General features: G+C 45.6%; 2 long non-coding RNA genes across 2 annotated transcripts in view; one reads left to right on the forward strand and one right to left on the reverse strand.

Annotated features, from left to right (window-relative positions):
* Positions 1–915: 915 nt before the first annotated feature.
* On the reverse strand, positions 916–9,038 carry LOC127024539 (uncharacterized). The gene is made up of 3 exons (XR_007767567.1): positions 8,973–9,038; positions 6,204–6,297; positions 916–2,157 (listed from the first exon to the last, which is right to left on the reverse strand). It is a non-coding gene; the product is annotated as an uncharacterized LOC127024539 (long non-coding RNA).
* Positions 9,039–16,103: 7,065 nt separating this feature from the next.
* Positions 16,104–27,388, forward strand: part of LOC127029307 (uncharacterized) — a 42,677-nt gene continuing 31,392 nt past the window's right edge. Inside the window, exon 1 of the long non-coding RNA XR_007768175.1 lies at positions 16,104–16,227. This is a non-coding gene — a long non-coding RNA (uncharacterized LOC127029307). The remainder of the gene's footprint in view (positions 16,228–27,388) is intronic.

The following is a 27,388-nucleotide window of genomic DNA, read 5'->3' on the forward strand; positions in this document are numbered from 1 at the left end:
CTTGTGCCCAGGGTCGAAAAAATACTTGTTCTACATGGCCCAAGCATATACTCACCACTTCTGTGGGGTCCTATGGCAATGCTACAGAGCCTTCCAGCAAAGCAATGTTCGGGAGGAGGAGAAGTATAAACATGGCAATCAACATTTTAAAGCCAAGTGTTCTTTTACATCTGTGTGGGCTTCACCTGCCTATGCTTCTTCCTTTCTGCAATGAATTATCATGTTACTGTTATCTGTTTCTTAAGAGTTTTTACCAAGTTTTAGAATTCATTTGAATTTCCCAATTCAGTTTCAGGACAGACATTCTTATCTGCATCACAGAACTCTGGGGGAAAAGTCTAGCATAAATGGTGTGTCTCATGCTCTGCATACTGCTGTAGTTGGATACATATGATGGCTCTTCTCTGTGCCTTGGGAAAACCCCCTTCAAAATTGTTGTTCAGCATGTTGGGCTTTTATATGCCAAGCCTAAAAGAGTAGTCACACATGCTACCAGACTTTAATATTTGTGACCTTATAAATTAACAAGGTCACCAGATCTGTCAGATTACAATAAAATTCCCATGCCATTTTTGGCTTCTATAATCCCTCAAGTAGCAATGTAGAAGCCAGTGGCTCTGGGACAGGCACTGTCTTCCGGAACTCCATCAGTGACACTCGCCATCCAGATCCACAGATACTGTAGTACAGACGGTTTAGCTCTGTTATCAGGTCAAAGACATGCTCAGGATTTGTCTAGACAAGGCACTTTGAGAAAATTAATCTGGATCAACCAAGTGAAGTGAACTACATGATACTGGATTTACACTCTGAATTAGTATCTGCAGAGATGTTTAATACTCTTTAGTAAATCTGTATTAGAAATCTATTGAGATTAACTTCCATGTCTCACAGATAAGAGCTTTTTGTGCTCTGTGACAGTGGCAGTTTCTTAATAGGAACTCCCTAATGCGAGTCATAAAGCCTTCCTCTTTCTTAAGATTTTTTCAGGGCTAGGAGAGTCTTCATCTAAATCTGCAGTTCTTAACCAGGCAACAAGAGGAATGATGGCAGTTACGAGAGAAGTGATATATCCAGCAGATTAGAAGCTTATGCTTATATTTTGGGTTATAATTGGTGGCATTTAGATATTGTACATTTAAATAGCGCCCTGCTGATATCAAGCTTTCCTAAAATTCAAATTAACAGTGCATTCCCGATGTGGAGATATTGCCCCTCTTCCCATAAGAATTAAGAGACCAGAAGTGATTTGTTATGCACCTGACACAAAAAGCAAGAAATGCATAACTTAACATTAGACATATAAAATACAAATGTCTACATCTGACCTGTCAGATCATGCTCTACACAAATGGGTATTTATGAGTGCAGCTCCTCTCTAAAACAGACTAGATGAATTATATACTCAAAGTACCTACTTCTCTCTTCTGAGACAGAAGTGTGATGTGACATGGTGTATGCTGTACACCTCTAAAGATAAATTATATTAATGTGTATCAAGTTTTCCCTAATATTTGTTTCATCTTGGCGTGCCCTGCTAAGGATGGTCAAGCTAATGACTGTAGGTTTCAGATCTCTGGCTGCATGTTGTATTTCCCCTGTCCCTCTGAAGGACATCTTCTGTGCATTTTCATTACATATCTGAATGAAAGTCATATTTTAATGGTTTATTTTTCTTTTGGTGTGTTCCAGAGATCCAACTGTTTTCGTTTTCTTTTGCTACAAATAGCATCTGAATGTCACTTGGCTCAAACACTAGTGTCTCAAGACACCATACTCACCTGTAGAAAAGACAGATGGAAAAAGGCTCTAGGGCGGTGCCTCACACCGGATTGCTCTAGCAGCCCCCCTGCCCAGCCTGTGACACCTCATTAACCCTGACAGATGTACTTCAGCTTGTGAACCCCACTCCTCCGGTTTGATTTCAGTCAGGTTGGTGCCTCCCCTCACAGGCAGTGCCTTCACTTGAGGCCACAGTTTGCAAACTGCTGCTCCAGGCCTCATAAAGGCTTGAATTCAGTGTATATAGTCTTTTCTGGATAAGACTAGGTGGTGACATACTAATCTAGTTTCCTTCTGCAACAGGGTAACAGATGGAAGAAGCAGGAGGTGTCACATCTTGACTGTTTTTGACACTGACATGTATTATTCTTCTACCTAAGACAGAGAAACACAGTTTAGAGGAAACTAGTATAGGATAAGTACAAACTGGCTGGGAAGTCATTCACTACAAGCATTTATCAATGGTTAGTTATTGAAATAGAAGGATGTATAGAGTGGGATTCCCCAGGAATCTGTGCTAAATTTGGGGCTTCTCAATATTTCCATTAACAACCTGAATGAGGGAAGATAAAATATGCTTATTCATTACTGCAGATAATCCCATGCTAATAGAGGCTGCCAGCTCACTGGAAGACAGGACTGAAATTCAGATTATCTTGACAAATTGGAGAAACAGTCTTAAAAATAGGTGGCAAATCAATAAGGACATATGCAAAGTCCTGCACTTTCACACTGCACAAATACAGGCTAGGCAAGAATTGGCAAGACAGCAGCCCCATAGAAAGGAGCTAGGGGAGCACAGCCAGGGTATAATCAACTGCGCTGCTGCAACAAAAATAAAAAAAAACCCAAACCCCATAGTGGGTGTCGTGGTTTAACCCCAGCTGGCAACTAAGCACCACACAGCCGCTCACTTAGTCCCCCCACCCAGTGGGATGGGGGAGAGAATCAAAAAAAAAAAAAAAAACTCATGGGCTGAGATAAAGACAGTTTAATAGGACAGAAAGGAAGAAAAATAATAATAATGAAAATAATAATAATAATAATAATTTTAAAATTACAATAATAATACTAAAAGAATTAGAATATACAAAACAAGTGATGCACAATGCAATTGCTCACCACCCGCCAACCGATGCCCAGTTAGTTCCTGAGCAGCAATCCGCCCCTCCCAGCCAACTCCCCCCAGTTTATATACTGGGCATGACATCATATGGTACGGAATAGCTCTTTGGCCAGTTTGGGTCAGCTGTCCTGGCTGTGTCCCCTCCCAGCTTCTTGTGCCCCTCCAGCCTTCTTGCTGGCTGGGCATGAGAAGCTGAAAAATCCTTGACTTAGTATAAACACTACTTAGCAACAACTAAAACCATCAGTGTGTTATCAACATTATTCTCCTACTAAATCCAAAACACTGCACTATACCAGCTACTAGGAAGAAAATTAACTCTATCCCAGCCGAAACCAGGACAGTGGGATACATAAAGAGCCTGTAGGAGACTTGAGTTGTTTGCTTCCTCATCAGCAGCAAGCTCTTAGCTGGAATACTGAGTCTAGTTTGAGATATGGCAAAAGAGAAACTAGACAGAGTTCAGAAAAGAGAGATAAGAATTTTCAGAGGTCAAAAAAAAATATGACACCTATGAAGAAAAAGCAAAAGGACTGGCATGGTTTAGTCTACAGACGACTACAGAAAACACGCCAAGAAAAGACTTCCAACATGAAGGATGCTTAAACACTGGCATAGATTGCATGAGGAGTGTGTGAAATCTCCATCCCTGGATGTCTTTAGGAACAGGCTAGACAAATGGAAAAGACAGAGGGATAGCAGGTCATCAGGACATAGGGAGAGGTTCAATGATCTCTGAGGTCCCTTCTAACACTATTTTCTAGCATACGGTCATTCTGCATCTTCTAAACTTTGTGTTGTGAATAGTTGTGTTTACAATAATTGTGCAAAGACCAGCATTTCTCATTCAGCATCCTTGGAGCTGAATGAACCTGAACTTTTTACTTGTTATAAATTCAGTAAGTCCGCTAGTTCTCAGAGTTCACTGCACTAAAGCTAAGGCAGTTAGACAGCCTGCTTTTATAATGCTTTCATTGAATAAATTTGCAAAGCTGCTACCTAGAGTCTACATTATTGCTCAGCACCACTTTGTTAATTTGGAATCCAGATCTGGTGACTGATTTAGGAAAACAGTTCAGCTAATCCCTAGTGAATAGAAATCCTCAGCCTAAGATTGTATGGCTCACCAGATTCCCACACGTGCAAATGCAGCAGCTGCCTTGCAAAGGGAAGTTAAAATATCAAGTACAAACTTTAGGGGGTTTTCACATGACATGCTTATTTTCCTTCCTCGGAGATGTAGGGCTCCAAAAGGAAGGAGTGGAGACAATCACAAACTTTCCCAGTAGATGACTTTTGTAGTAAGGTGGCAAGTGCACGTATGTTTTCTAGAAAGCTCTTTGAGGGCAGCAATTCTGGCAGGAGAACGTTCAGAGCTACTGTTAAAAAACCTAATTCTGCTAATTAGCCTTGTCTCGTTTCTTCAATCAGCCGATACAATTAGCATGCATACCCATGTAATATCAATAACCTGTGTATTTTAAACTATTTCCACATAATTGCCTTCTGCATGATAAAACACATTCAGGCAGAGTACTATGAATCATAATTCCTCATTGAGAGCTTCTGGGAAGGCATTCTTTGTTATGGGAAGGCCCCTGTGCAGATTGCTTCCTGCCTGATAGGAAGCCCTTGATTGACCCACAATCTGTTGAGCTTTGGGAGACCACACAAGGTCCATTTCTTCACTCAAACTTGGCATGAGGTGGGCAAGCAGCTGATCTTCCTGGGATGTTGAGATAGGCCAGTCGGTCAGACGTATATTATATACTGTACCTGCTCCTGCAGTAGTCATCTAAACTTAGAAATAAATGAATAAATGTAATGAAAATAACTACTTTAATTATGACAACAATGAAAAGTCATTTCTTCCTCAAAATGATTAAAAGACTTAATAACTGCTCTGAGATAAGTCCTTCTGAGCAGCACTGCATTAGTGAATGGTTCTAGTGCAGCTGAACCTAGTTTCTACCAAAGACTAGCACAAAACTTCCACCTACTCATACTTGTGAGAATATCCCTCAACTATGATTCTTTCTATTGTCGTCTTATCTACAGTATGAGTTTTGAGAGCGTTATGTAAGTTGCCCAGTTATATATTGATTTATGTATGACCCTGGATATCTCAGACGCATGCCTCCCTCTTCTCATTCTTGCTGTGCCCTCCCACCCCACTTTTTTTTACTTTCCCTCTCCCATAATTTCTTCCACTGTTTCTGGGATTTCTTCTTTTTCCTTCCAAATGAAGTTGTATGAGATTAACCTTGGAGGCTCTAAGTACATTTTCAACAGACTGATGCTTCTCCCCTGTTCTCAGGAACTAAGAGATTCACTTCTAAAATACTCTCACCTCCTGCCAATTATAAAATGGAGCTCAGATCTCTAACAGTGCAGTGCAGGACACCAGACCAGAACAGCTGAAATCCCTTCATTAGAAGCAGGATATTCTTGTCCAGGGTTACTTTCTAGTAAATGTACGTTTGCAGATGCAATGAGAGATCTTTGATATAAGAAAAAAATGAGGCTCAAAATCTAAAGCTACTCGGATACTTACCTCCTACTACCCACAAGAAATATTTAAACAGGAGTCAGATGCCCAAGGATCCCAGATGACATTTGGGGATCCAGGCCTATGGTCCCATCTGAGCTACCCAAGCACCAAATAATTCAAGATGCTCTCAGGTGGATGAGAGTCTCCTGTGGAAAACTTTGCCAAAGTTTCTGAACCAAATAAACTTCTGGGCAGTGAACTGGGTGTTGCTGGTCTGTTTCCTGAAATCTGTATCAGAGATAGCCAATGTGTACTAGAAACGGTTGTGTGTTACCTGTGGAAAGCAAGGGTCTATACAAAGATGTGTTGATTGTGTTAACTTAATTACAGTTTTTGTAGTGTCACATATAGTTGAGCCACTCACTTGAGCTGTAATAAAAGGCAAGCTGCATTTACTAAAATAAGGTAACTATTTTGTGATGAGTGAATACTTTCTGAATATCATTTTACACTGGCATGCTTTTAATAACTAACAAGACTTCCTTTTCATATAACATTTTATAATTTTTATCTGTCTTGCTTACATCCTTAGGCCATTGTGGCTATGACATGACTATCACATTTTATAAGCATGATACAACTCTCCATAATAACTGTAAGTCAGTATACAGAATTGCTATAATGAGTTAGATGGTTTCTGGACTCCCCAAAAATGATCTTACCCAAGTAAGCTTATAAACCAAGCAGGCAACATACAAATAAGAACAGGGTGTAACAGCTGATTAAAAAAATTTTTAAAAATACCTATTAAAGTGAAGAAATGCTAATCCTGAGGACACATTCTTCTGCTTTGGATGTTTTCCACAATACTCTTTTGTTTCTTTGTGGGGAAGAATGACTGCAATATAAGGAAAAAGAGACATAACTGGTACAGTACCTATAAGCTAGATGCTACGTATCCAGACTTCAGGGACCTAGCCTCTAAGGTAGGATATAAAGTCCCAAATCAAGTGCTTCAATTGCTATGATATAAGTGAGAAAATACGGACTCTCAGAAGAGTGACAAATACATAGTTGCCCATTAAGTCACGTAGAGTCAGGTGATACAACAGGCCAGGCATGTGAAGCTTCTGAAATCTCATTTCTCCCTAGAGTTTGCATACCTTGAAGCAACAACTCAAAACCAGTTTGAATTCTAGGCTGGAACCTAGGATTGTCCTTAAGCACTGAGCATTGCCAGTATGAGTGAGCACTTCAGCAGGAGCAGTACTATTACGTTTGCACATTGCAAATCTCTCCAGCCACAAACACATACATTTCATTACCCAAACTACTTTCATTTCTATCTATGCAGATGTACATTACAGATATTGAACAAAGTTTCTCCATACATTAGCCCTTTAGTACACTAATCATTTTGGTCACTCTTCCCTGAATTCCCTCTAGAGCACTTATTAATTTATGACTGAGAAGTGATATTAATTAATCTATTAAAATGAGGAAATATACATGCAGATGTATGCAGAGAAACTTTTTTTTCTCTGTTTACTCTTAATTTACATCTTGATGAGTCAAATCCCTGCTGTTACATTGCCAAGTCAAATAAAATTTCACCAGTGACTAAAGTTGTCCTGTGGGATTGTACAAAACACACATCTTTAATGAATTTGGTCCGCTAAATGCACATGGCCAAGAAAGAACTGCATTTTATATCTCTAAGCAAAAGTAATGAAGAAAACTTTTTTGAAAAGCCTGAAAAAAGGCTTTTCAGAGGAACTGGCATTTCAGAGTGCAAATAATTTTCAATTCTAATAGATGAGTATTGATATCTTTGATATAACTCCATATAACTGTATATAATAAGTCTAAATTACTCTCCTGGAACTGTTGTCCCACACTCACGGACACATAAGGTACTCCAGCAGCTTTCAGTTTGCTTGGGAGCTCTAAAAGGCCACGGCTGAGATGCAGCCATAACTCTACTTCTAAAAAATATTTTTTTTTAAAAGTTTATGGCAGTTTTTTGTCTTTTGCCCTTTAGTTTCCAGCTAAGGGGCCCGATTCTGGCACCACAAAAGAACGGGCAGAACGAGGTCTGTTAGTGGGAGCATTTCGGGTCGCCACCGAGCTGGAGGGGGAACCGCCGGCGGTGCCGCTCCGGGCGACCCGCATGGGCGGACCGGAGCCGGTGGCGCGGGGGGCGGCGGCCCGGCGTCTCCAGGAGGGGGAAAAAACAAAACAAAACACACCAAAAAACGAGGGAGGAAACCACAAGGTGTATTGGGTGCAGCTGTAGAGAAACCAGAAGGGGTTGATGTTACCAGCCGTCTTTTCGAGCTCTGGGCTAGATACTGATTTTCACATGGAAGAGATGCGGGATGCGCACACTCCTTGAACGCCGCAGGACGACAGCACGGCAGCCCCGTGTTACCGGAGAGCACGGAAAGAGGCGGCGGCTGGCTGTAAGGAGCCCGGGGCCAGCTCCCGCAGGCCAGCCCTTCCCCGCACGGACCTTCCGCAGCGGCCGCCCAGAGGGCGAGGCGGGCCGGGGCCGGGGCCGGGGCCGGGGCCGCGGCCGCGGGTGTCCCCGGTGCGCTCTCCGCTAGGAGCGGGGGAAACCGAGGCCAAGGCTCAGCCCCACCGCGGCCCGGCCCCAGGTGCGGCGGCGGTGCCGCAGGCAGCTCCCCCCTCCCTGCCTGCCCTCCCCTGCCCCGCCTGCCCCCGACCCGGCTCGGCTCCTCGCTCCTCCTGGCGCTGCCCTCTCCCAGCCTGCCCAGCACTGCCCCAGCTGTCCCAGCACCGCCCCGGCACAGTCCCAGCAGTCCCAGGATGTCCCAGTACTGTCCCAGACTGTGCCACGGTAGTCCCAGCCTGCCCCAGCTTTGTCCCAGCACAGTCCCAGCACCGTCCCAGGATGTCTCAGCACTATCTTAACTGTTTTCAGGACAGTCCCAGGCTGTCCCAGCACTGTCCCAGCATTGTCCTAGCACCGCCCCAACTGTCCCAGCACTGCCCGAGCACAGTCACAGACTGTCCCAGCGCCGTCCCAGACTTTCCCAGCAGAGTCGTAGACTGTCCCAGCATAGTACCAGCAGTGTCCCAGCACTGCCACTGCTCCTCCGCGGGTACCCATCTTCCTCCCACGCGTCCCCCGGGTCGCCTGAGGGCGAGGGTCGCCTCTCGTGTACCAGCCAGGCGGCACGAAACGGAGGGACTCGACGAATGCACCCCTCGGTGACAGTCCCAGGGCTACGGGAAGGGTTAATCGTGCCCCGGGACAGCTCATGGCCACTGCCACAGAGACGGGAAAAGGCGCCGGGGGCTCTGCCGATGGGACCCACAAGTTGCTTTGCAGCCCAGCTGTAGTGTGTGCAGAGTTACCGTGCGCAGGGAAACGCCAGCAACGCTTCAGCTCCCCCAGGAAAGTCCGAGCACGGACAAATCCGCAGCTCGGGGTGTCAAGTTTGCAGAAAATGGCCGAACAGAAATTTCTTTTGCATTTTCCTCCCGGAAAAAAAAAAAAAAATAAGCTGAACCCAGGAGATAAATGACTGTCTGGTGGTAAATACTGACCAGCAGCAGCAGCTGGAGACGAATCACCACACTGCCAGCATTTTAACTGCAGCGTTTAGAGGAGAGGAGGAGAAAAGCGAGATCTCCGGGCTGCCGCAACTGCCTGCACGCCCACTGGTTCCACCGGCTCGAGTGTCTGCGAGAAAAAGATAAGAGGCTGGTGCAGAGAAACAATTTAAAAAAAAACCAAACCACACACAACAAAACCAACAACTAAGAAGCACTAATGACTTGAAAGTAGTTGCAACCCTGCAGAACTGCTCGTCCCGGCTGGGGAGCGCAGCGCAGGTGGCAGCGGGTGGCGGTGGCGGTGCAGCGCCCGGCGGTGCCCGGTCCCTCTGCCCTGCACAGGGCGGCCAAGGGGGCACGGGGGGAGCGGGGAAAAACGAATACCGGCCGCGGGGGGACCCCCCTGCCGGGAGGCTCGCCCGCTGCCCCGCGGGGAAACCTGCGGGCAATGGAGACGGCGCCTCGGCGGGACCATGCACCACGGGACAGGCGGTGGTTACAGGAGGGCTCCCCCGCTCTCCAAGGGTGATGGAAAAGGAAAGTCAGAAATTCCCCCAAACACACAACGTTTTGGTTTCAGCGGAGCGGGATGGAAATGACTGTCATTAACTACCGGGTCCTGACAGTTTTTCTTGCTTTTCAGGGAGTCAGAAGTTACTTTTCGAGGTTGGTCTCATGATCGTTTCTGTCTTTACGTATTTCCAATACACCGGAAAGTTTCCATCTGAGCAGTTCGAACATTTTGCAGTAACTACTCATTTTCCCGGAAGCCAAAACTAGCCTGGGAAAGCAGATCTGCAGCGGGCTGCCAGCGGCTTTCCACCCCGCTTCGCCCGACCAAGAGCTGAGTGTAGACATGGCTTCAGTGCCAGGTCCCCCCTCCGGCACCCGGCCCCGCCACTGGTAACTGCCCTGGGAGCAGAATCGGGCCCCTCGGGAGCTCGTTATCTTCCTCGGACGAGTAAAGAACCGAGAAGCAGCAGCTACCTCAAGTCCAAAAGGCGGTTACATTTGAAAAAAACCACAGTTGTTGCTGCTTTTTTACAGCGATATTCCAGCTTTTCCCGACTCTCTGAACTTTTTTGCTTAATTGCACCGTTTGACCTGCTGCTAAAAGGAGGTGATTCTTCGCTTCTTTCTATATGTTAAATAACTCCTTATGTGCCGGGAGAAATAAAAGTACCAGCAGACACCCAAGGTGCCGAGTATTTGCATGTGGTATCTTCAACGACGAGATTTAAAATTGCTTTATTTAATTATGCCAAATAGGAAGATAACACAGCCGTCTCTAGCGCTCAAACTACCTGAATTTACACCCAGATCTACGCAAAGTTTGACAAGAGACGAAACCGGTAGCCCCGGTGCCACTGGGGCGGGAGAGGGACAGGGGGGGACACATAAAAATATGGGCTTGGGGACATCTCCGAGAAAAAGGGTGTCCGAAAACGGGACGCCGAGAAACCTGACATCGAGGGGATGAGCTAGATGTTGAGCCTGGCAAGAAAGCGAGCCGTCACACAGAGCTTTAGTTATTATCAGCCAAATCTTTGGACTGGGGAACGAAAAGGGGAGAGAAACTTAATATTTGCGGCTGGAGAGAAGTGAGCTCCCCGTGCCCCCGGCCCCGGTGCCCGGCAGCCCCTCTCCGGCCAGGGGCGGCTCGGGGGCCACGGGGAGCATTTCTGAAATGACACCCCCTGCTCCCGGCCACAGCTCTGAAATAATTAAAGTTAAAAAAAAATTAAGAAAAGATAAAAAGAAAAAGAAGAAGAAAAAAAAAACCGGAAAAGACACGTCGTCGCTGGGACACCGCTATCCAAACCCAGGTTACTGTATTTCCTTCGCGAAGGGTTGTCATTATTTGCTGTATATATCCTCCCGCCAGTCAATCGTGACGAGCACGTTTTAAAGCCTCCACTAATTTACACCGAACAAATTCCAGCTACGCTAGGAAAGAAAAAGAAAAGAAAAAAAAAAACCAAAACAAAACCAAAACCTCGACTCAATTAAAAATAACGATTTTGTTCTTGGACAGCTACCAGTTTTTTGCCCTTACCGTTCCGGGACTTTCATTTAACCTCGGTAACATCCTGAAAGGCTACAATCATTTTGCATACATTGCATCGTACCTTTTGAGTCCTGCAATACAGAGCAGTACCGAGCTGACCGCAGGCTGCCCAGATAGCTAGTTTGTTCGGTAAAAGAAACGTGATGAGGCGTACGGGGTTAATTAAATCTTGCAGAGATCCAGCTGGTACGAGCAAAAATCATCCAGTCTTTAACAACCTGGTCGCACACGCTGGATATAGACAACGGTGTCTGAAAAAATAATTACGAAATTACGCTGCTCTAGACACACCCAAAACAAGTTTCCAGACCGAAAAAAAAAAGCCCCAAAATCTCGGTAAAAGTGACTGGTGTTAACTGCGGCTGCTGATCCTTCAGCTTCGCTTTGACGCGCAGATCACGTCCATTCCCTCCACAGGTTTCCCAAAATCTCGCTTTTCGAGCCCATTCTGTGGGCTTGACCTCACGGAGAGCGATTTGGGGGAACGGAGGGGGCTCCGCCGCCCGCCCTCGACCCCCTGCGGGGCTGTCCAAGCCCTCCGGAGGCATTTGAGCGAGGGGCAGGGGGAGGTCGGCAGGTCCCGGGGCTGCCCCGCAGAGCCCGGGGGGGCTGCAGCACGGGGGAAGCCGCGGGGCTCCCGGAGAACTCCCAAGCAAATCGCCGAGGAAGAGAGCGGGATGCCGGAGTCGCTCCCGCTTCGCTGGAAGTGGAGACGCACCGTGTCAGCCCCGGCACAGCCAAAACCCTTCTCACCCCCTCCTCCCTCACGCCCCTCTCCTCCCCAGCTAGATCTGATTTTTCTTTTTTTTTTTCCCTTCCCTAAGCACAAATGCTTTATCCCCTGCCTTTGACGTTTGGGGCTTGTGGGCAAGGAGAGCTCTGAAGTGGCGGTTACCACCGCTCTCTTTCCGTGACACCACGGGGGAATTTTGGGGGTTCTTTGAAAAAAAATCAGGCAGGCGAAGGCGTTGACTTTATTCGGTGATGGCTGGCAGCACCCGCCTAGCGCGGAGCCGGAGGTGGCTGCGCGACCGTGGCTCATCCCCACGGTGAGGCAGCGGGGACGCCCCCCCCGTGTCCAGCTGCAAACCCATCTGGTAGGGGAACCGGGGCTTGGAGAGGTGCCATCTCCCCACCGAGAAACAACCTTTCCCCGACCCCTAAAACCAGAGCCGGCGTTTTCCTGCCCCCCTCCCTGCTTAGGGGCAACGGGGAGCTGCTTTCGATCGCTATCTCCAAATTTCGCTAGTTTCTTAAGAAGGGAGACTGAAATATCACTATTGCAGGAAACGCACAGCTGCTGAAAGTTGTTAGTAAAGAGCATCAAATCAACTCCCCACCACTGCCGTGAAAGTTTCTTTTTTTAAAAATAAAGGAGAGGAAATTGGATTTGATTTCTCCGTCCCATTTTGAAGTGCGGTGAGTTGCCGTACTTGGCCCATAAAATCCTAAAAGTTTGCAAAAAACTATCAGTGATAATAATACCAAAAGCAGCGCCCGGAGCGGTGTGCAAACCCGGTAAACGCCTGACCGGGAAATCCAGGCGTTTGGAGCTGACTTTTGTCGTTTCAGTTTGCCTGCTGATGTCAACGGCGTGTCGATAAATAAGAAGTGAGAATTGAGGGGGAGCGGCGGGGGGCAAGGGAGAGGCAGCAAGCGCTTCTTTCCAAAAGGCGGAGTTTTTTGAGGTCATTTCATCTCGACTCCTTCGTCATTTTGAATATAAAAGAAAGCTGACTGGCTGATTTTCCCAGTCCCTCGCCCGGCTGGGGTGATGCGGTAACTTCGCGCACAGATTACTTTAATCAAGATGTTAAAACATTCTTGGTTCTTCCCCTGATGCCGACCGTGCGTTTAATAAAAGGTCGGTGTAACTGTCCGAGCTCGCTGCAAACTGGATTAAACTATGAGTCTGGAGAATGTGGACATTTGGAGCTTAATCGTTGCTACTTTTATGTTACATTACAGAAGGAATATGGAAAGCTGTTTGGTAAGCTTTTGATAGGAACTTCAGAGTTTCCTTGTCTATCTTAAGAGCAAAGCAGTGTGCAACACGTAGTAACTTTTCCCTATAAGGCATCTATTGCCCGGTGCAGGGAACAATCGGTATCCCTTCGGAAAACAAAGTACAGCTCTTAAAAACTTGGAAAAAAACCCTTGTCCTCCGCTTAAATTATCTTTCCTCCTCACAAACCAGCCGGTAAACCACCACCGAAGCAGGCACACTGCTCTGTCCGCAAACATGCAAAAAAAAGAAAAAACCAACCCAAAACGCGGAGGCATTCCTGACGGCAGAAGTGAAACCGTCTCGATCTAGGCGAGTTTATTTGTAAACCCGGGAAGCAGCGAGCCCGGGGGGGAGGCGGGAAGGCGGGGGGGGGGGGGGGGGCGGCGGCTCCGCCCGCGGGGTGCGGGGTGGCGGCGGGAGCGCGGAGGGACCCGCCGGGGCTGGGGCTGCAGCTGCTGGCTGCTGACTCAGAAACGCAATGTAGGTCATAACGAGTTTCCTTAAGTTACCTAAGTTCGAACAATTCAGCTTTTCTTTAGAGACTTCCAAAGTGCTGTTGCAACATTTCTGAACGCCGTGGCTTTCGCCGAAGTTCAGCCCCCGGCTCTGAGCCATCGGGCTGCGGCGAAGCGGGCAGCGCTCGGGGCAGGCATGCCCGCTCTTTGGTACTCGCACGTTGCACCTCTCGCTTTTATCTTCCCTCGCCCATCTCCATCACAACGCTACTTCTTTTTTTTTTTTTTTTTAATCTTTTGTCTCAGAGGCGTGTTTCAAGGGGGGAGAAAAAACAAAAAATTGTGCCAGCGCGTCACACTCCCATTTTCTGCTAAATTTTCAGAGAAGAAGCAAGCGAATTGCCTACCTACTCTCTATTCAGTTCAGTTCTTTCCAGGAAGGCTTATTCACGGTTCACAGTTTGGATCTATTCTTTATTACCACTATTTAGTACTTTCCACCACCAGTCAATTTTTACACCATCAGTTAAAGTGCTATTAAAAGAGTTCACTTTTGCCACGGGTTTTGTACGCAAAAGACGATCCGTCTTTTGAGTGACACTGAACACTGTCCGTCTTCGAACTACGCAATATTCGTTATTTTCTTTTTTTTTTCCTTCTTTATTCTTTTTTTTCTTTCTTTTTTTTTTTTAACCATAGCAGAGCAGGAAAAGAGTAGCCGCAGTCCCCACGGAGAGCTCACGGAGGATGAGCAAGCGTCGTGTTCTGTCGCAAGAGCAGCGAAGTGGGACGGAGACCTCGCTGCGAAGCACAAAGTTGTAGAGGCGAGGAAAGCCCGGGATCAGGGGACGCTTCAAGAAAGGAACCACACTAACGGATTTTATTTTATTCACTCGGAGCTCTCCCCAACCATTACCTGCGCTCCCCGCTCCCCAGCGTCCCGCCGCAGCAAGCAGGGGCCGTGCGTGGGCTGGGGCGGGGCGGGAGGGGGAGATTTCCGAGGGACTCGCACTCTCCCCCAGAAAATCATCATCGGGAAGGCATCCGTTGTCACGAAGCGTAACTAAGAGGGGAAATCATCCGCCCATAGCTTTCACGAAAGCAAGGAGCGGGGAAAAAAATCCAAACCTCGCCCGGTCCGACGGCTGTATTTCTGCTGGGCGCACGCATCGCCCGCGTGTCCATCACGGGTGTTTTTAGGGCGATCACACAACCGGTGTCACGGTCACGCACGCCTCCAGCCTTCCTCCTTCCCTCCAGCTCCTAACCCCGCAGTGACACCCCGCCGGCCTTGGTGCTAGCAAGCGAGGATTTCCCGTCTAAACATAGAAGGTTTTGCCAACGGAGCAGGAGTCCCGTGAATGTTTCCCCGAGCAGCAGCACCAGCAGCTCCACGGAGCCCCGAGGCCGGAGCCGGGAGCGCCCGGCAGGCTCGGGCAAGCCCGGTCCCGGCCTCCGCCCGCCCGGGGCACGGCGGCTCTGCCTCCCGGGGCGGGAGGGGCGAGCCCTCGCTCTCGGGAAAAAAAAAAACAAAACAACCAAAACACAAACCAAAAAACAAACCCAAAAAAACCCGAGTTGAAAGCAAGAAAAAAAAAAAAAGACGCTTTTGTGTTTTTCTTTTGGAGGCTTGCTACCCTGCGCCGTCCCCGCCGGTGGAAAGCTCCCCCCGTCCCGCAGCACCCGAGGGCGGTGGCCGGGGTGACCGTGGGCGCTCAGGACGGAGAGGGAAACGGGGGGTGGGCAAAGCTCGGCACCCGTTTGGGAACACGTTCCCCAGCCTTGGCGGCGGTGGAAGGCCCTCCTCTGGTGTTTGCAGTTTTCTTTGTTTACATTCAGTTTAGAAACATTGGCCTTCGGCCAGAAAAGCGCCGGTTCCTCCCCCCCACCCCCCATTCCTTCTCGGGTGGTGGAGGAGAAGAGACTTCTAACTTCCACGACCCCCGGGTTTTAAAATGTTTTCCCTTCGGCTTCCCGAATTAACCCTTCGGCCACTTCGGAAAGAAAAGGGGGTTGGACGGTGCGTGCACCTGCCCTCGGAACTCCCAACCGAGGGGTCGCAACAGGTTCTACCGGGGGATGGAGGTGGAGGATACCGGCGAGGCGAGGAGCGACGAACCGAGCGGCGGGGGGCCCCCCGCCGCTCGGTTCGTCGCTCCTCGCCTCGCCGCCCGCGGGGCGGTGCTGTGCGGCGGCAGCCGGGCGGGGAAGCAGCGCGGTTCGCCGCCGCCGCCGCCGCACCGCCCGGTTCCCCCTCCCCGTGTGCTCGGGGCGGCTGCGGCGGCGGGTGGGGAGAGCGCTGAGGTCGCTTGTATGCGCCGGGCTTGTATGTGTCCCCCCTCCCGCCCCGCCCCTCCACCCCGATATCTTCCACCACCACCCCTCGGCGAGGAGTAAGTGCCACCGCTCCGCCTTCTCCTTTTCGCAATGTTGACGCAATCTATAAATAGTGGAACAAAAGGACCAACTTCCTCGCAGCTTTGCTGAAACTGCACAAAAAAGGCAACCGGGGGGGGGGGACACACACGGTTATTCTTTATTTTTCTCCGGTTAAAAGGCGAATCCTCCCTCCTCCCCCCTCCCCCCTCCCCCGCTACTGGAAGATTATTTATATTTTTTTTTCCTCGCTGTCTCCTATGCCGGCAACGTCCTGCGAGTGGCTATTTTGCATTTGCACCGAGAGAAGGGCTTCCCCCCCCCCCTCCTCTTCTGACAGTAAGTGCCATTTAGCTACTGCCTTTTCTACGGGCGGGGGGGGGGGGGTGGTGCCTGCTCGCCTACCTGCCTGCTGCCCCAGAGAGCGGGCAGGGGGGACCAGGCGCTCCGGGGACAGGGGGGGTTTGAAGGCGCTTAGTGCAGTGGGGGGGGGGGGGGCAGCGCCACGGAGCGAGCGGGGATGCGCGCACGGGGGACGGGGCGTGGGGGACCCGCGGACTTGGGCGGGGGGTGGAACCGGTGAAATAAGGTGATCGGGAGAGGGGACGGTTGCCGCTGCCCGCCGAACAAAAGCTGACGCTGATATTAAACGGGCTTTTGTTAGGGGGAAGTGTGTGTGTGTGTGCCTGTGTGTGTACGCGGCGGGGGGGGGGACACGACACCCCGCCCGCAGCAAGTTGCCGTGCGGCGGAGGGCACCTTAGGCTTGTTTACCGCTCGGCGCGGCGCTCACCGGCGTGTTTACCCTGCACACACGACGCGGGGCTCCCCCACCCCCCTCCCCAACCTCTTCCCTCCTCCGCGCCCCGGTGCGGGGGGGGAGGGGGGGAGGGAATGATGAGCGGAGCGGGGTTTAAAGGGGGGGGTGCACGGTCAGGAGATGCGGATACGATCACGCGTAAAACACCAACACACACACACACACACACACCCCCCCCTTTGCCAGTCGGATCGGTGCAAGCGCAGGCAGTTACTGGCCGGAGGGAGAATTACATCATCCCCTGCTCCAGTGATGCTACCTTTCGTGCCGCTACCATGCGCGCAGGGAAACAAGCGGGGGCGCGCCTCCCCCCCCCCCCCCCCGGCTCGGGCGCAAGCCCGAGCCGGGGGGGGGGGGGGAGGCGCGCCCCCGCGTCACTCACACACACACACACGCCCGCCCGAGTGTTTACAGCACTCACACAGGCGTATTGTGACGTCGCCTGAGTGACAGCCCGCCGCGCCAACGGGGGGGGGGCGCGGCCCCCGACGCCAAGGCAGAACACGGGCGCCCCGCCCGCCTTTCCCCCCAGCCCTCACCCCCCCGTGCGCTGGGGGGGGGGGGGGGGAGGGGAGCCGAACCCAAGACTAAATACTTCAAAAGTTCAATCAAACTTATACGCTCCAGTACTAGGGTGGTTTACATGATGCCGATTAATTTGCGTTTATGACGTGTTATGACGTTTTAAGCGCCCACTAAACGCTCGAGGAGCGATTTCTTGTGAGAGGCGAGGTGTATTTGTAAGCGTGGGATGCCTGTGAAGTGAAACCGCTGCCTCAAGTCTTGCGCACCCCCCCGGGAGGCAAGGTGGGACGCGAGGGGCCGGTCTCCTGCCCGAGAACATGCTCCTGACAGGGTTCGGCACAGGGAAGGCGTGAGCGTAGAAGCTGTCATATCGATGGCCTCGAACACTTAATTGTCCAGAGTGGACAACAAAAAGCTGGGTTTTTTGGTTTTGGTTTTTGATATTTTTTTTTTAAATGGGAAATAGATTTAAGCACCGAGGACAAAATCTAAATTTCACACATTGTATGCTTTCCTCCGTGTTACGAGTGTAATGTCATAGGGTTAGAAACTTGTTGCAATATGCTGCTGGGGGGGAAAAAGTGGGTGGTTTTTACTCAGTCTGTGAAAATATTGGAGTAGTACTTACCCACTGCAAAGTCAATAAATCCGTATCACACTAAAAACAACAAAAAGTGTTTTACAAACTGATACTTGTCGAGAATTGTTTGCCAGAATGCAGCAGTGTAAAATTATTACTAAACCATCAGCATTTACTCACTGCAAAATTCAAGTAACCGTGAACCCCTCTTTAGTAGTACACACAGTTTTTAATGTGTTAATGGTTTGGGTTTCTTCAAAGTGTATTACTTTTTGAAGTCTGGGTGTTTCTATTTGTGCAGAAAATAGACTGAGAAGCTTTGAGCTCCTACTGTTACAAAAGTTAAAAGGAAACAAAGTTGAGCTGCTAAGTCGGCAGTCTGGAATGAGTCAATAGTATCTCCTTTGTCCTGCTAGCCTTCTCTGCTGTGGTGTATCTTTGCTCTATTTCCTCTGCACAAGCAAATGAGCATTTCTACCCTCAGTATATTTAATAGTTAGACTTTATAGATCTCCTGGCTTCTAAATATTCTGACCTACCAGTAAAATTTCAAATGCATCTGCCTTTCCAGGCTGTATACAACAATCATGATACTGTCAATGACAGTACGCTCACTTCTTTAACCACATAGATACTTACACATTTTCCATTATCTATAATTAATGGGGCAAATTATTCTTGCTTCGTTGTAGTAAGCCTTCATAAGGGAACAAATATGCCTTTTTAAGGTATTCCATCATCTCTTGTTTTTAAAAAAAAAAACAAAAAAAAAACCCAAAAAGATTGGGACGGAGACACGAAGGAGATGTAAATAACTCCCCTCCCCTTTACTTGGGGATTCCCTGGGAGTCTCAGAGGGCAAGGAGGTAACATAGCTGGCTTTTACAACAGGATCACAGGTCCTGACACAGGGTCACAGAGAATCTATGCTTGGCTAGCCCTGTGCTCCAGTTTTCTTTAGCTGGTAGCTAGTCCCTTGAGGGATCAATGTCAACTTAAGCATGCTAACTTCTACAAGCAATGGGTTGGCCAGTGACCGAGAGCTGTAACTGGCTCCTGGAGGGCTCCCTAGTTCTGCTGCACTTGGAGCTCGAGTGCTGCTGCCAGGCTGCTTCTACGGCTCTGGAGCTTGTCACAGAAAGAAATCAAAGTGGCAACAGTATAAAGCGAACCCCAACACTGTCAGTTTTCTGAAAACAAAAGGTGGGTAGAAATACTAGGTGGATTGGAAAAGTAGCCTGGGTAGGGACGTGGCTTATAGACTGAGGCACAGAAACTGGAGCCCACTCCCATCACAGTGAGCTAAGTTCCTGTGTACCTCAAACCCACTTTGCTCGCAAATTCTGGCCTTGGGATTGGTATTAATCGTTCTGCAGATGTGTCACACTCCCAGAGATGATAAGCAAATGTCAATTCAATATCCCACATGTAAAGGTATTACTGTTCAGCAAATAAGATATGAGCATACTTTCTCTGTATTACATATACATCTTAAATTAATCCATTAAGGAATACATATATGAATATGCATACACACATACGTATCTCCTCACATTAATAGCCCCTTCTAGTTTAACTATCAAAAAGCATTGGAGAGTAGAGTTGGGTTACTAGAGTACAAAGAAAAGTGAAACTGTATTAACTCACTGGGAGGTTGAAACCTGTATTTCAATTTATGCAGGATGTAGTTTTTACTTAATTTTATGTTACAATACAAAGGCTTTTTAGGTCTGCAAGATCAAGATAATATTTTTTTTGTTTTATAAAAATAAGGCTTATTTATTATTATCTAAGTCTGCTTTTCTTTTGATTACCTCAATTACATAAATGAGTAACTTAGCATATGATTATCTGAATGACCATTCCTTTCCCTTTTCACACTTGAAAAAGATTATCAGTCAACTTCTGCTGTAGTATTGTATCTGTGACCACTCTGATTGTACCATTTGGTGTCTGATAGTTTTTAATTTTTTTTAATGTAATTCTGTACTTCACCCCCCAGTTCTTTTAAAAAACGCAGCCTCATAATTCCTAATGATAACAAGCAGTTTTCTCTGGTGACCATAAAGGCCTATGCTATGAATTTCTACACCTTTCGTTTAAAACTAAACACATTTCTATCTTTTCAGTTGTAAAGGGTGTTACTAACTTACATTTGGAAATTTGACTAGATACAGACAGCATAGTCTTCCTGGTTCTGCAAGCAGGCAGTTCCAGTGTTTCAGCTTTTGCACAGTAGCACTTTAACAAGCAGCAGCCATGCATAACTAACAAGACTGCAAGTCCAGTTACTGCTTTTTAGAAGCCTGTACCCAGCTCTTAAGTTATCCGAAATGTCCATTTTATATTGTTGCAGCCATATGACAAAACTATTAACAGCAGGAAAGTGCAGTAGTTATTCACAGTGGGTAAGATACAGGGGGAGAAAAAAAGTTTTAAAAAATGGAGCCTGAGGCACAGGAAGAAAGCAGCACAGTTCCAGCTATCCTTTTATAGTAACTGGTGTTTTATGGAAAGTGGCAAAGAAAAGAAAACTCTCTCTTCCTTCCAGCAGCTAGCCAGTGATGGCATGACCCTTCTAACTGAAGACTGATAGCATTCTTGGAGAAATCTTTATGCAGGTTTCATTTCTAGTATCTGGAAATGAGAAGAATTGTTTTCCTCAGTTCCTTCTCTTGAATCTACTTCTGGATTCTGAGTCTTATCCTCTGCTATATTGATGGATGTCTAATAGAACAGTTTTCAAGTTTGGCATTAATGCTTCATAAAAAGTAATATATTTTCCAGAATATTTTAAAGTACTGTAGTAGTTTTCATGAATATTTTCTACATGTACAGTTAACATTCTGAATACTACATATGTATAGAAGATATTAGCTAATCAGGGCATTACTTTAAAATGTGTACATAATGTGTACACAAGATACACCTAGCACAGACTAAAAAAGTGCTCTCAGCATGGATTACAGCTGCAAATAAATCTTTTGGAAAAGATGAATGGAAATTAGGAAATCAGTAATAGTTCATCAGATGAGAAATATGCCCTTTAGACTGCACGAAGAAGTAAAAAATAAATATACCAAAAAATAGGCAACACTAGCTGGCAAAACGATATCAAAACCACTGTACTTTTTCAGGACTCTTAGTATCCTTGTTTCTGGCTGAATGTGTATGTGCATGAACATCCTTTCTTATAAAATAATAAATTTCACAAAGATTCCACTGTATGACAGTGTACTGATTGGCTGTCATAACTACTGACCAAATATTAATTTTGGTAGTCTTTCCAAGTTAATCTATGAACTACTATATCTGGATAACTTTTAAATCCCTACCCACAAGTGAAACTCCAACAAACTGATTTCCTGACTTGCACATTGTCTATCCTTGTTTGTAAAGATTTGTTTAGTAATTTACTTTAGTTCATCAATTTTACTTTTATTAGTTGGTTAGAGAAATCTCAGTCTCTTTCAATTTGGAGTTTATTTCATTTTAGTTTTACAACACTAAACAGTGCAATAAACACTACAGACTAACTAGAAGGAGCTCCACATTAGTGCAATCACTTCAGTTTCGTAACTCCTACAGATTTTTATCCCTTACAAGCAATGATTTACATACCAGTGAGGGAAAATGAAAATGAGGGGGAAGCTCATTATAAGCCTGTAAGTATACTTAGTTTCTCCTAACACGAACTAGATTAAACCTGGCCTATGTCACAAGAACTGTGAAGGGTGAGAGCAAAGGATCCTTTCTCATAACGGTCATGCACAATTAATGCTCTCTTCAATCAACAGAGAAAACCAGACCCAAAATGGGAAGGAGGATCTGGGCTACTATTCTTTCACCTTCGCTCCCCACCCCCACCCTTTGAGCTGTAAAGAAAGGATCAGGTTGCACTATTTTAAAAGCTGGTGCAGTACGCACACTTCCTCAGTATATTGGAGAGCACTGGGAGAAAATCTCAGAGCTCCCTGCAGGAGTGCATACTGCTTCACAACATCCTTTACTCAGGACTGTGACTTATCAACAGAGCTGAGCCTTCAATTAAGTGATGAAAACTTCCCCTGTAAACGTACGGTATTTTTAGGGACGTATACAAATAAGAATATTATTGAACTAACTCACCTTTGACACATGGTTTTGAAAGCTTCATGCTTGACGCAAGTCATAAAAAACAAACTATCACAATAGCTCAGCACTACAGGTAAAGTAGACCTGCAAACAAATGAAAAAAGAAATTAAGCGACTTAGCATAATTTCTTGAACACACTTAAATAAACTGGATTAACACATTAAAGAATATAATTGCTCTCTCTTTCATCCCACCATCTGACCGCAGATCGCTAGTTACCGTTCCTACAGACATTTAGAGTTAAATCATACAGCTGATGTTAAATCTATATCGAGGAGGAAGATGAATGGTGTTCTGGCCAAGGTTTGGAATGGGAGTTCAAATGAGGGCCTCAATCCTATCCCCGACTCGGAATTTCACCAATGGCTTTTTGATTCTAAGATAGGGACAAGTAAAACTGTCCTACCTCTCTCTGAATCTAAGAGACAAAATAATGCTTACAGGATGTCCCAAGGCTACATATACTAAGGTTATAAAAAGTCTAAAATAACCTAAGATCTGAAATAAGTGTTTAGCAACATTTTGTTTACCTGTGTATTTGTCTTTTCAAAATATAAAAGTCATAGTTCCAGAGCCAAGGTGTCTAGTTAGCAGTGCCTACTGAATGTCAAAAAGCTAATCCAGCTAGGAAGATCTCCCTCAAAAGAGTTCTCATGCTGTATCATATCTCCACATAAAAGAACCAAAAATTACGGTGATTGAAATCCTCACCAGTCTTCCACATTCTTCGCATTAGATATGAAGACCTGACTGGGAAAGGGCACTAAAAGCCTCATATCTCACCCAGGGAAGGATCCTTCTGCAGGAATTGTGGAAGGAAGCCGTAAGCCTCCTCCTGTTGGAACAGGGGAAGTTTTGGGTGCAGTGCGAGAGTCTGCACAAAGCACTGCATAGATGCTGGGCTGTGAGTCAGTGGCACTCAGAGGCTAGAAGAGCTGTATCATTATAGTATCATCTGTCAAGCGGCCCAACAGTGAGAAGGTATAAATGCTGTTTAATCTTGCCTCAGCCACTTCTACCTCAGCTCTGTGAGTTTTAAAAGGAACAAAATCTCATTCCAGGCTTAAAAAAAGGTTGAGGTCTATAGATAAAAAGCTGTATATTAGATCTAGGTATTACTATTGTAGTTGTTAATAATACATTATTTCAACATACAGACTGGCAGACATTTCATTTGAAAGCAAGAATTAAAATAATGACAGGTTGTGTTGTATGACAACAAATTTACAAGTAGTAGCAAAACTGTCCTTTTCTCATGCATAAGATTCATCACTCTAGAGGGAGAGCCTGTTGGAAATATGCAAGAGGCTCATGAAAATGGAGGGAAAGATAAGAAAAGGAGTTTAATGGAAGATGCTGAGTTGGATGACTGAAATCTTCATCAAATAAGAAAGCAGTATCCTATTTACTTTCTGATGCTGTGTAAATGAATGAATCAAAGCCCACACATTCTCTTGCAAATCATGTCACAAGGATTCTACCTCTCTATGCCCCTGAGGTCATGAGCGACCATGTACTGACCCCTGACAGAATCCTGCCACCTTTTCTTCAATACAGCAAGCATACACCTCTCTAACCACTTGAGCCCATATGAATGCTATACATTGCATGCTGCCTCCCCTTCCTTTTTTGTAATTTTAGCAATCCATACCCCTCAAAAAAATTTCCTATCATCTTCTATGTCTCTCTACAGCCTTTCTTGCACTGAGAAGTCTCTCGATACTTAAGCAGATGTGTTAAGGTATAAGGAAAAACATAAAAACATAAGATTATTTCAGAGAGAAACTCGGTAGCTTTCCAGAAAAAGGAATACTTTATTTCAGAGAAAATAAAATCTTTTTCAACTGAATGAGGCTCATGTTTATATTATCACTAAAACTTTTGCCGAAAGGGGAGGAAACAGTAACTGTAGACAGTAGTTCAAAAGGACGTTCTGTTACAGTACAGACCAGAAAATTCATGTTCTGACAGTGTATAAAATATATAATCAATGCTGAACTTCTGCATATGCCTTAAATACCAAGCTGTGAGTGTGGACTACTCTTTAATGTGTCCAACAGCCTTAATGCTGAAACCTATACAAGGAGATAATTAATACAATAGCATTCATCAAGCACAAAACTGAGATATTCTTTCATTGAAACTTCTCCAGCTCTAACAAAGACACCATTCAAAAAAAAAAGGCATTTCAAAGACCACTGTAGATGCGGGACATAGACTGATTCTTGAGTTAAAGACAGACATCCGCTAGCCAAAAGGAATAACTCGAACAAAGGAGAGACTTTCAAGTTTCAGACTTTCAAGTTTGAGACCTCTAGTTTGAACTTATCTACGTTTTCACACATCAGTAAGTTCAGTGGAGTTAGAAATATCCAGTGTGTGTAATGAAAACAATCTCTATCAGTGGATACAGCACGAACATGATAACATATGTTTTCCAAGCCTAAAGCAATTGTCAAGTAATTACTATTTGTCAAGGCAACACACTTGATAGTCAGGGTCATCTAACCCTAGGTCATCTCCTTCTACCTTATTCTGAGGCAGGTCTCAGTAACGCAGCTGCCCAGCTTTCTTTAATTTGCTCTGAATGTAAGTTGCAGACGCAGGTTTCTCTTGCTACACGCAGCGAGAAAGCCGAGGGAGGCAGAGGCGGTGGCGAGGGGTGCAGTTACTGCACCATGATGGCTCATGTAAGCAACAGCTGCTGGGGTTTTGTTCCAAGACGAAGGAGGGCCCGCGCAGGTCAGAGGGGACTCCTGGACAACTGATTATTAACCAGGGCTTTCTAAAGCACTTGCAAGGCCCATATTGTGTTTGTTTAGGACCCAGAACTACAAGTGCATGTTATCAGCAGATTGGGTGGATTGGTTTGTGTCTCCGAGTTAAACTACCAATTGTAGCTACCTTTTAAAACAGAAAAGAGAAAGGCCTTGTCTTACGCAGTCTATTTTGGTCCAGTTTTACATTTGCATTTACATTTACATTTTTTTTTTCCATTTTAAAGGCCCTTATTCAACTAAATACACCCTCTTTACAAAATATGATTCTTTTTGCTATCCAGATTGTTATTTCATGCCTGTACAATTTTTATTTAATCATCTATATAACTAACCTCTGATTCTTAATTTTTACATTTTATGATAGAAAATTTAATGGCTTTTCTTTACCACATGATTCTATCTTCCAATTATAATTTGTAAACTGTGTGTAGATGGAAAATGGAATTCAATTAAAATGTAGCAAAAGAGCGCTCCATTTTTTATCAGTTTAATTAAATAACCATAGATGTACATAACATGTAAGAAAAAAAATTATCAGAACATACTGCACTGAAAACTGATTTATTCAACAAGGACTAATCACTGCTAGTTGGTGAACTTAAGTGTTTGTTTCTGGTCAGCACGACCTTCAAGACTTTAGAACTAGTACATCTCATCCTCTTACGGTTTTCATTCATGGACCTGATGAGAAAAAATGAAATTGCCTGCTTTTTCATCTCCCAGTGGATTTTTCAATTTTGAACATACTAGTCATTAATATAAAGTGGATGAGTACATTAAAAGAGGAAAAAAAAAAGCTATCAGAAGCAGGTTCAGCATTCTGTAGGTTATAGTTCCAACTGCTCTGCCAGTGACTTCCACCCCTTCAGTGGTTTGACTTTCTCTAAACTTTGGCATCAAAAACCGTGTAGCATAGTATTTTTATTGTGTTATTTTAAAATACTATAGTAAATTTAACTTTAATACCGGCTGCCCTACTTCCATACTTAAATTTTAAGTGGTCTTGTTAAAAAAGAAATATTTAATTTAAATAAAGCATACATGTAGAGCTCATTAAACATATTAATCATTCCAGGAGGCCACACAAGTAATAGAAAATGTGGATTCCTTCCTTTCTGATTTATCAGCCATTTATGCGATAGTATGTTCAAAACAGAATGGGTTCCTACTGTGCCTGCTGGTGTACATACAAAGTTAAAGAGACAGAGCCCTGGCACAGAGGTTTGCCTTCATTTGCTCAACACCTGAGGTGTTAAAAGTAAAAAGCCAAACAGGAGAGGCTTTTTTTTTTTTTTTTAACTGGCTGTTCTGGTGCAGATTTACCAGCAGCAGGAGGCAGGGGGTGAAAGGATGCTATGAAGGGCTGTAGATCCTCCCCTGTTCCTCCATCCCTTCCTATTCCCCTCCTCTTGAGCTCTAGCTGCGTTCACCTATGCCTATCTACTGAAAATTGGAAGGACTTTAAGCTAACCAGGGAACTGAACATAAGCATTGACCACCTTAATCTCTGCTAAATATAGAGACTTCCCATTGAATTTCCTTGTCCTTCCTAAGTGACTTAGGAGGATAAACCTGCTATCAGGACAACTCCCCGAGTTGAAAGGAAGAGAAGGAAAGTTACTTCTGAGAATGTCTAAAGGTTGTGATCCTGACTTGCTGAATTTTGGAACATGACTTATAGACTTTGCACTAAAGATCTGTGGATTTGATTTATTCACTTAACAAGGATCAGAATGAAATTCCTCCTCCCAAATTACTGTGATGGAAACAACCCTATCCCATGGATTTTCTATTAATTTTCTTGCTCTCTTCTTTGGCGGGCTCAAAGATTTCCTCTCTGTAGTAGAAAGAATCTGAAGGCCAGCATAAGGAACAAGAAAAGTCACTACTCAAAATTACAATGGTAGCAACAAGTTTCTAAAGAGATAAAGATGAATAAAGTTTGGTTTAGGTAAGGGCATGATTAAGCGAGGAAAAAGAGGTGAGGTAGAGGCATTTCATTAACATATGTCATAAAATCTTTGAAATACCACAGACTATGTAGTTAGCAAAGCTGACAGTGCCGTAAAAGCAACGAGAATGACTGACTAAGGTTGGCTCTAGTTGGTTGAATTTAAAGAGGGGAAGGTCCTGAAAGTATTTGTTTCATTTTTGCAAAGACTGTGAGCACGCCAAGATTCATAAAACCTTATTTTAAGAATACAAGAGAGGTCAGACTGGTTCAGGCCAGGCACACACTTGGCCCATGTACCTATCTCCAACAGCACGCATAAGCCAATTCTTACCCAAGTACTCTCTCAGAGAACAGCAGGACCAGGACAAGCACATTTAATAACGTCCATGGGTTCCAGCATCCAACCTTGTTTTAGCTCAGGGGGTTTCCTGAGCCTGATGTGGTTTGTCTAGTCAGTGACCTTCACTAGATCTCTCTTCCAAGGTCTTGTGCAGTCTCTCCTTAGATCCATGTGAACTTCTTTCATCCGTACTGTCTTTAGGCAAAGAATGTCATGAATATATTACCCATGAACATATAAACCAATAAAATTTATTGTATTATTTGCTTTGAACCTGCCTACTGCCAGCTTCATCTGATACACCCTCATTTTTTTTATTGATAGAGAAGGTGAAAAGTTGATCCCTGTCCATCCTTTTTATGTGTGA

Source organism: Gymnogyps californianus, chromosome 1 (genome assembly GCF_018139145.2).
Source record: "Gymnogyps californianus isolate 813 chromosome 1, ASM1813914v2, whole genome shotgun sequence".
Lineage (NCBI taxonomy): Eukaryota > Metazoa > Chordata > Aves > Accipitriformes > Cathartidae > Gymnogyps > Gymnogyps californianus.